The sequence below is a fragment of the Octopus bimaculoides genome, chromosome 7 (genome assembly GCF_001194135.2).
Source record: "Octopus bimaculoides isolate UCB-OBI-ISO-001 chromosome 7, ASM119413v2, whole genome shotgun sequence".
NCBI classification, from domain to species: domain Eukaryota; kingdom Metazoa; phylum Mollusca; class Cephalopoda; order Octopoda; family Octopodidae; genus Octopus; species Octopus bimaculoides.
In genome coordinates this window covers 51164557-51172697 of record NC_068987.1, presented here as the reverse complement: position 1 = coordinate 51172697, position 8141 = coordinate 51164557, and positions in this window count along the sequence as shown.

The following is an 8141-nucleotide window of genomic DNA, read 5'->3' as shown; positions in this document are numbered from 1 at the left end:
TATGCATGTATATATATATGTATGTATGTATATAAATATAAATATATATATATATATATATATATATATATATATGTGTGTGTGTGTGTGTGTGTGTGTGTTAATATCGAAGTTTGAGTGTGAGTGCTCAACACTGCATTGATTGTGAGTTAATAAGACTGACATTGGTTTCATACACACAAACACACACATACACATACACACGCAGACATAAAAATATGCATATGTATACATATGTGTGTAGGTTTATATGCGTCTATGTTTGTTTTACTTTCATTGCCTTGATATCGAACAATAGTTGTGAGTGCCATTGTCATGCTACAAGTATTCTTTGTTTCCAATCTTCCATGTTATCATATCTGAACATATTTAAAGTAATATTTCTTCACTTAGAGACAGGTGAGGGAAATGCATCAAGCTGTACAAAATCTGCCTGATCTATATGAGCATGGAAAAGTGGATGTTTTATACATTATGTAGACGATAATATTCTTTTCGTAGATATTACAACTGTATCTTTTCTTTTTTACGTGATTCAATTCTGTTTGTCTGCAAATATTTATACGATTTGTGACATATATCAGTGGTTTCTTCCATTGTTGGATGTACCATGTTTCATCATTAGTAAAACTGGACGCATTCTTGACGTCACGGTTATGGTAGTATATGTATGTGTGTGTGTGTGTGTGTGTGTGTGTGTGTGTGTGTGTGTGTGTGTGTGTGTGTGTGTGTGTGTGTGTGTGTGTGTGTGTGTGTGTTTAAAACAAGGTGGTGAAAAGGTTACTCGAATACCGACCGCAAACTAATATATATTATGTAACTTGTTATCGAAGCTGAAAAGTTACACAAGGCGTTATTCGGGCTTCAACGCAACTCTGTTATAGGTTCCCCCGTTTTATTAATCCTTCTTGGAATCTGATCCTTCCATCTGGCACTACGTAGAAAGACGTTGAGCATTGTTGATATTACAGTTCTTGCTTTGATTTTGTTTCTCTTCTAAAGTTGATTATTCTCCTTGTTAGATTTGTTTGTTTTTCAAATGATGTTGCATCAAATGTATTGCCATAGTTGTTATCTTTCAGGACAAATACAGACGACAGAACGCTAATTATCGTTTTGTGGGGAGAAAAGTAAAATACACAGCACCAGCATTTATTTAATTAATAGTTAAATTCTAAAACAATAATAATACAATGTTTTCGTGGTTCTTTGGTTGTTTTTATTGCTGTTGTTGTTTCTTGAACAGTTGTTACAATTGCTGCACTTGATGATATTGCTGCTGCAGTTTTTCATCTTTTGCAAAGCTAAATTCAATTATAAACGAGCTATAGCCATGTTAGAATCGAATAATCTAAATATGCTTCAGGGTAAAATAAAAATGCCCGTCTGCAATCGAAAGTGAATCTCTAATTTATTTCAAACTTGACGGATATTCTACATTTAACCAAAACACGCGCACGCGAACACACACACGTGCGTACGCGCGTTATCGGTGTGTAATTGTGGATAGTAGCACGTTGGCCTCATCGATGCCTATGTCTTTCTCTTACGTTACCAAATTAAGTGCAGTTGATAGAAGCGTGGACTAAAACCTCAAATCAAAAATTTGTAATACAGTTCTGTATGTAAGAGATAAGGAATTATGTATATTATTTACATTTGACAGATGTCTCTCCTCATCTTGTTTGTTGTTAACACAGCGTTTCGGCTGATATACCACCCAACATTCAACAGGTGCCTTGGGGAAATTTCGAACCTGGGTTTTCATCCCTAAGGTATTTTTCGATTTGTTATTATTATTATTATTATTATTCAAGTCACTACCTGGAATCGAACTCGGAATCTTGGGCTTAGGAGCTCGCGCTCTTAACCACTACGCCATATGCCCACGGGCCCAAGGCACACAGAGCTGCGCTCGGTAGTGAAGTGAAAGCACGTTATAAAAATAAAACTACTGAATAATAATAATAATAATAATAATAATAATAATAATAATAATAATAATAACAACAACAACATCGAAAAATACCTTAGGAATGAGAACCCAGGTTCGAAATTTCCACAAGACACCTGATGAACGCTGGAAGGTATATCAGCCAAAACGTTATGTTAACAACAAACAAGGTTAGGACAAATATCCGTCAATTGTAAATAATGTTAAAAAATGTGTATACTCAGCTTTTACGAGTTCGACCTGTGCTGATGTGCTTGCTACATTAAGGGAAATATCATTCCTCTTGCTTCGCTTCTTTCGTCAAGGCGCGTGGTCTAGTGGTTAGGATATTCGGCTCAGGTAGTCAGTTCGATTCCCGGCAGTGCGTTGTGTCCTTGAGTATGACACTTTATTTCACGTTACTCCAGTCCACTCTTCAGGCAAAAAGGAGTAGTACCTGTATTTCAAAAGGCCAGCCTCGTCATATTTTGTGCCACTTTAAATCTCTCTGAGAACTGCATTAAGAGTATGCGCGCACTGTGTTGTACTCAGCCGCTTGCACGTTAATTTCACGAGCAGGCTTTTCCGTTGATCGGATCAACTGTAGCCCTCGTCGTCGTACGACGGAGTGCCAATTACGTTTGCTTATTTGGGTTATCTAAGAAGAAATGAAATTGATCATGTATAATTAACAGATGCTAGAAACGTGTAAGGTTAATACATTTTTAATGACATTAGAAATCACAGAAATTGACTAAATTTCTGTGCGAAATGAAAATGATTCACTCTGCTCCTGAAAGATGTTGATGTTATTGACAATTATATTATCATATACTTAGTACTTAGAACATATACTTAGTTCTTAGAACATATACTTAGTTCTTAGAACATATACTTAGTACTTAGAACATATACTTAGTTCTTAGAACATATACTTAGTTCTTAGAACATATACTTAGTTCTTAGAACATATACTTAGTTCTTAGAACATATACTTAGTTCTTAGAACATATACTTAGTACTTAGAACATATACTTAATACTCAGGACATATTCTTAGTAAGTCAACTACAAACTCGGGGTTTATAGAATAAATATTCATTCGGTTATTAAATATATACAATTATGTGTAAATATCAAAAATTAAAAGATGTTTAAGTAGTATATATAATATTATATAGAAAAATGCGAGCAAGAGACATAGTATTCTTAAGATTATAAACCTGGAAATGTACAGGACAAGTTATTACTCTTGGAAAACTTATTATATCTGGTAAAGTGCACAAGAAAATTTTACTTAAAATATTGCAGCTAAGGATAAAATCTCAAATAAAATATTTAGATTCAGAAAATATTAACTTTTATTAAAATTAAATATTTCATTACAAGTCATTACTTCTATTTGTTATTACTTGTTACTTCTATTAAAAATTTAAAATAACTCAATTATATTTTTTGACCTTTAAAACAATTCGTGTTCTTTTAATTATTAATTAATAATTAGAAATTTGGACATAGGTTGTAAAAAATAATAATAGTACATAATTAGTACAATAAACAGAATAATACAAAAATGAGTGATATATTACAGTGAAATCTACCAATAACAACAAATTCGCAGTAAAATTTGCTTGAGTTATTGCGTATGTTATTGTCAAGTCTACACATTTTTGGTCTTGACTCAATGCCTTTCTTTGACAATGATTTGCCAACCATATACTATTCTGCTTTGCATATAACTTTAGATATATTGGTACTTCTGGCACTCATTTTTTAAATATTCTAGTGCGTCAATATTTTCACAAAATGATGGTACCTCTATTTATTATAATGTTACTTTGTAAATTAAAATCAAATAATTTTTGATTTCAAATTTTATCCTTAGCTGCAATATTTTTTAGTAAAAATTTTCTTCTTGTGTACATTACCAGATGTAATAACTTTTCCACGTTTAATAGCTTCTCCTGTACTTTACCAATTTATAATCTTAAGAATATTATTTCTCTTGCTCACATTTCTCCATGTAATCAATGTTTTTTCCACGCTATGCTAATTAATAACGTGTCAATTAATAAATCAAGGTTTTACCTTATTGAAAACTGAATAATAAATTTAAAATGTGTGTTGTATGTGATAGAGAGAGAAGGTTATGTTGTTGTTGTTGTTGTTGTTGTTGGTGTGTGTGTGAGAGAGAGAGAGAGAGAGAGAGAGAGAGAGAGAGAGAGAGTCACATGACAGCGTACATTTTTTTTTATTTTCCTTTGCAACTTTCTTGAGTGAGTGCATGAGTGATTGACTGAGAGAGAGAGAGGGGAAAAGAGTGATAGCATAAGTTTTTTGTTTATTTAATTTTGTTTTTCTCGCATCTTTTCTAGTGTGTCAGTGAGTAACTGAGAAAGAGAGAGAGAAAAAGAGAGGGAGAGAAGTGCTGTCGTATATGTGTAAAATGGCTAGGGTCATTAACACACGCACAAAACACATGCGTACACCCATTATCTGTCGTATACACGTACATGCATAAATACATGTGCATACATGTCTTTTATATGTGTGCGTGTGAGGGAAAGAGAAAAAGTCAGTCACTGAGTGAAAGTGTTTTTCTCATGACAAATTTTTGGCGTGTATATATAAGTTGCTAAGTAAAATTCACGCTATCACTCTCTTTCTCTCTCTCCTTCTATCTCTCTCTCTATCTATATGTCACACGCGCGCACACACAAAGAGCAACGCACAGCTTCTCTTTCTCTCTCTCTCTCTCTGTCAATCACACACATTCACTGTAAAAAGATGCGAGAGAAAATAAATAAAAAATACACGCTGTCATCCATCGTCTCTATCTCTCGCACACACACATACACACGCAACACACTTTCTGTCTCACCAGCCCCACCCCCATCAACACATACATACGTCCATGTCCATTTCCTCTCCCTTTCACGTTATACTAACTTCCATCAAAATGTACATTGCCATTCACAAAATAAATTAACAAAATTTTTTACGGAATTTACCGAACGCCGTACACACCTTCAAGTTAAAAGATTGCCAAAATGGCTAAGCTATTGCCAAAATTTCTAAATAATATTTTATTTTTTTCATTTTTATGATATAATTGCATCAATTAATACAGATGACTAATTAAAACTAATTGCAAATTAGCTGTGTCGTTGATAATTATTTCCTTACCTTCAATGATACCGGTGACACGTGTCAAACGTCCTCTATTAGAACTATATTCACAAAAATGTATAGAACTATATTATCACCTTCAAATTTGAGAAACAAACACTCATAACTTTTCACATTTAAGACTTCATTGTATGAGATTGATACTATGAAATTCCGCGAACTGAACTCTATCATTTAAGCTTAATTAAAATATAGCTTGTTTTTAAAATAAAAAAAGTTAATTATACTTAAATTGAATTTTTTGCTTTGCTTATATTTTTTCATGATATTTTACCTCAAATTTTTATACAAATTATTGCTGCATGGGATCAAAACTATGAAATTCTTCATGCTTTCTGCTATCATTGACGCAAAGATAAATATATTTTGCTTTTAAAATAAACAAATTATTTAGATATAAACTTGATTCAAGGCGTTACTTACTCTCCTATAACGTTGCTACAAATATTTTGATGCAAACTTTTTTTTAGTGGACCAAATCTCAATTTTGCATGCCAAAACGTTGCTAGGGACTAGCCCTCTTCAAAAGTGTTAACAGTTTTCAATTTGGTTAAGAACTAAATTAGCGAAAAGCTCTGAAGATGCTGCGTGTGAGTAAATTACAGCCTTAAGAATATTATTCAACTACAACCGTAGTCTTTGGACTTCGTCCAAGTAGGGGCACCACCTTGAAGTGTTTACTCGAACAAATTACCCCCACCACATAATTTTTGTTTTAGATTTGTTCTTGTACTTTCGTTCAGTTTATACCGAACGGTTATGTTACGGGAACGTCAACAAACCAACACTGGTTGTCAAACACGGAAATGGCACAAACACCTACACGCACGTGCGCGCGCGAGTAGGTGTAACCAATATAGTACCCTTATAAACAAGGCTAATTTAGCTGTTCCTTCATAAATTGAAAAATGATGAACAACCTTAATCGATTTTCTAATCTTATTTGATTCTCATCAGAAGCGTCTACATCAATTACAACAATCCCAGAGAAACACGTGGCCAATATGTATATATACTTATCAATTATAGTACCTACATATGACGGGCTTCTTTCAGTTCCCATCCATCAAATCCACTCACATGGATTTGGTCGGTTCAGGCTTTGGGAGAAGACAGTGGCTCAATGTTTTCTGCTCTGTGGTAGCAAGCAATTTCTTACCACACGAACATTCCTACACTTAAATAGATTTTCATATATTATAAACTTATAAACTATTAGGGCGGGGTGATGGTATCGACTAACTCTCTCCTCAAATTTACTAGCCTTGATGCTAAATTAAAAACCGTCACAAATATTACTATGCAAACTTTAATCCATCATTCTAAATTCGCCACCGATTCTTAATATCGTTTCCACTAAGTGACGTATGCCATCATAATTCTTTGCTAAGTTTCTAATACATTTTTAAGAGATGTCTTACTTTATGTTGATTGAATTTAATAAAATATTCATCAGTTATCGTGTCCTTCTAAAGACACCAGGCTTTAACGGAATACGAGAAACGGATAAATTGAAATATTAATTTATTGATCATAATAGTTCATAGCAATTCATTAGAATATGTTAGGTTAGCTTTCCATTTACTCATGCTATTTACAAATCAACTTCATACATCCTCTGAAACTATTACCGTCTCAAGCCATAATGTTGTAGACGTAAAATAGCTGAGTGCATATCGTATTAGTGTAAGAAGCATTGAACTTGGAAAATCGATATCGAGTTGGACAGAATTGTGGTATTTAATAGCGTCTCCTTATGTTAACACCCCTCCCCCGTAATTGACTTTCACTTCCATATTTACAGGGTCCCTGGAATTAAGTAACAATCAAGTATCGCCGTAGCTTTATATTGATTATACGTTTTCCGCAACTGGGGGACATTGTGGCCCTTTCAGAGATTATTAAAGGCGGCGGTATTCGTTGAAGTGCAATAAAAAAAGTGTCTCGACTTATTTTACGTTTTATTTCAAGTCTTTGCTTTACATCATGCTGAGCTCTATACCAGTTTTTTTATTAAAATGAACCTACCAAGGCGGTGAACTGGAAAAATCATTAAAACGTCGATAAAAATACTTGACGGTAATTTTACATTCTGGCACTTTACATTCTGAATTCAAATTCCACTGTGGTTACTCTACATTTCAAACTATCGGTATCGATAAAATAAAGTATCCGTCAAAAACTAGAAATGGTGATATCGGCCCTCCAGCTCCTTTTAAAATTGCTGGCCATGTGCCTAAATTAAAACCTAGTAAATAAACCATACTCCTGTGGCTCTAATATTCTAGTCAATGGTACCGCTCCTTAAATGAAAGTATGGTAATGTGGTAGACATAGTGTTTGAAAGTATTTTATATTCTATTTCTCTCTTTCTCTCTATTTATTTTTCAATATATAATTTATTTGTGGACCTTCTACGTTCATTGTAAGCTTCGTTATTCCTTTTCTGCATATACAAAGGATCTATAAAACACATACCAGTCGTTTAGGTAGGGCTGGATTCAATCAACCCACTAAGTCAACCGATATGTAGTCTTGTATGTATGTAAGAACATGTTTAAATGCTGAAATAACGGCATTTTTCAGTGTTATCCTTCTCTGTGTTTCCCATTATTTTTTTTTTTTCAATTACAAATATACGGAAATTACGTCATCTGTCTGTCTGATACAGGAAACAAATTAGTATGAATTGTTCAACATTGAAACATGCGGATTTGCTATAGTCGAGGATATAGCTGCAGGACTTCAGGGGAAAACGATGAGTAATGGAGAGAAAGAAAAAGAGAGGAGGAAAACGAAAGAGTTAATGTAAGATACAGACTACATATACTTACATAGATTATATATGTTTGCATATATGTGTAGGTATATGTATGTTTGTATATATATATATATATATATGAAAACTCTCAAAAATTGATATGTATTTGTGTACACACACACACACGTGTGTGTGTGTGTGTGTGTGTGCATATATATGTATATGGGTGTGTATGTATCTATGTATGTCTGCAGGTGGA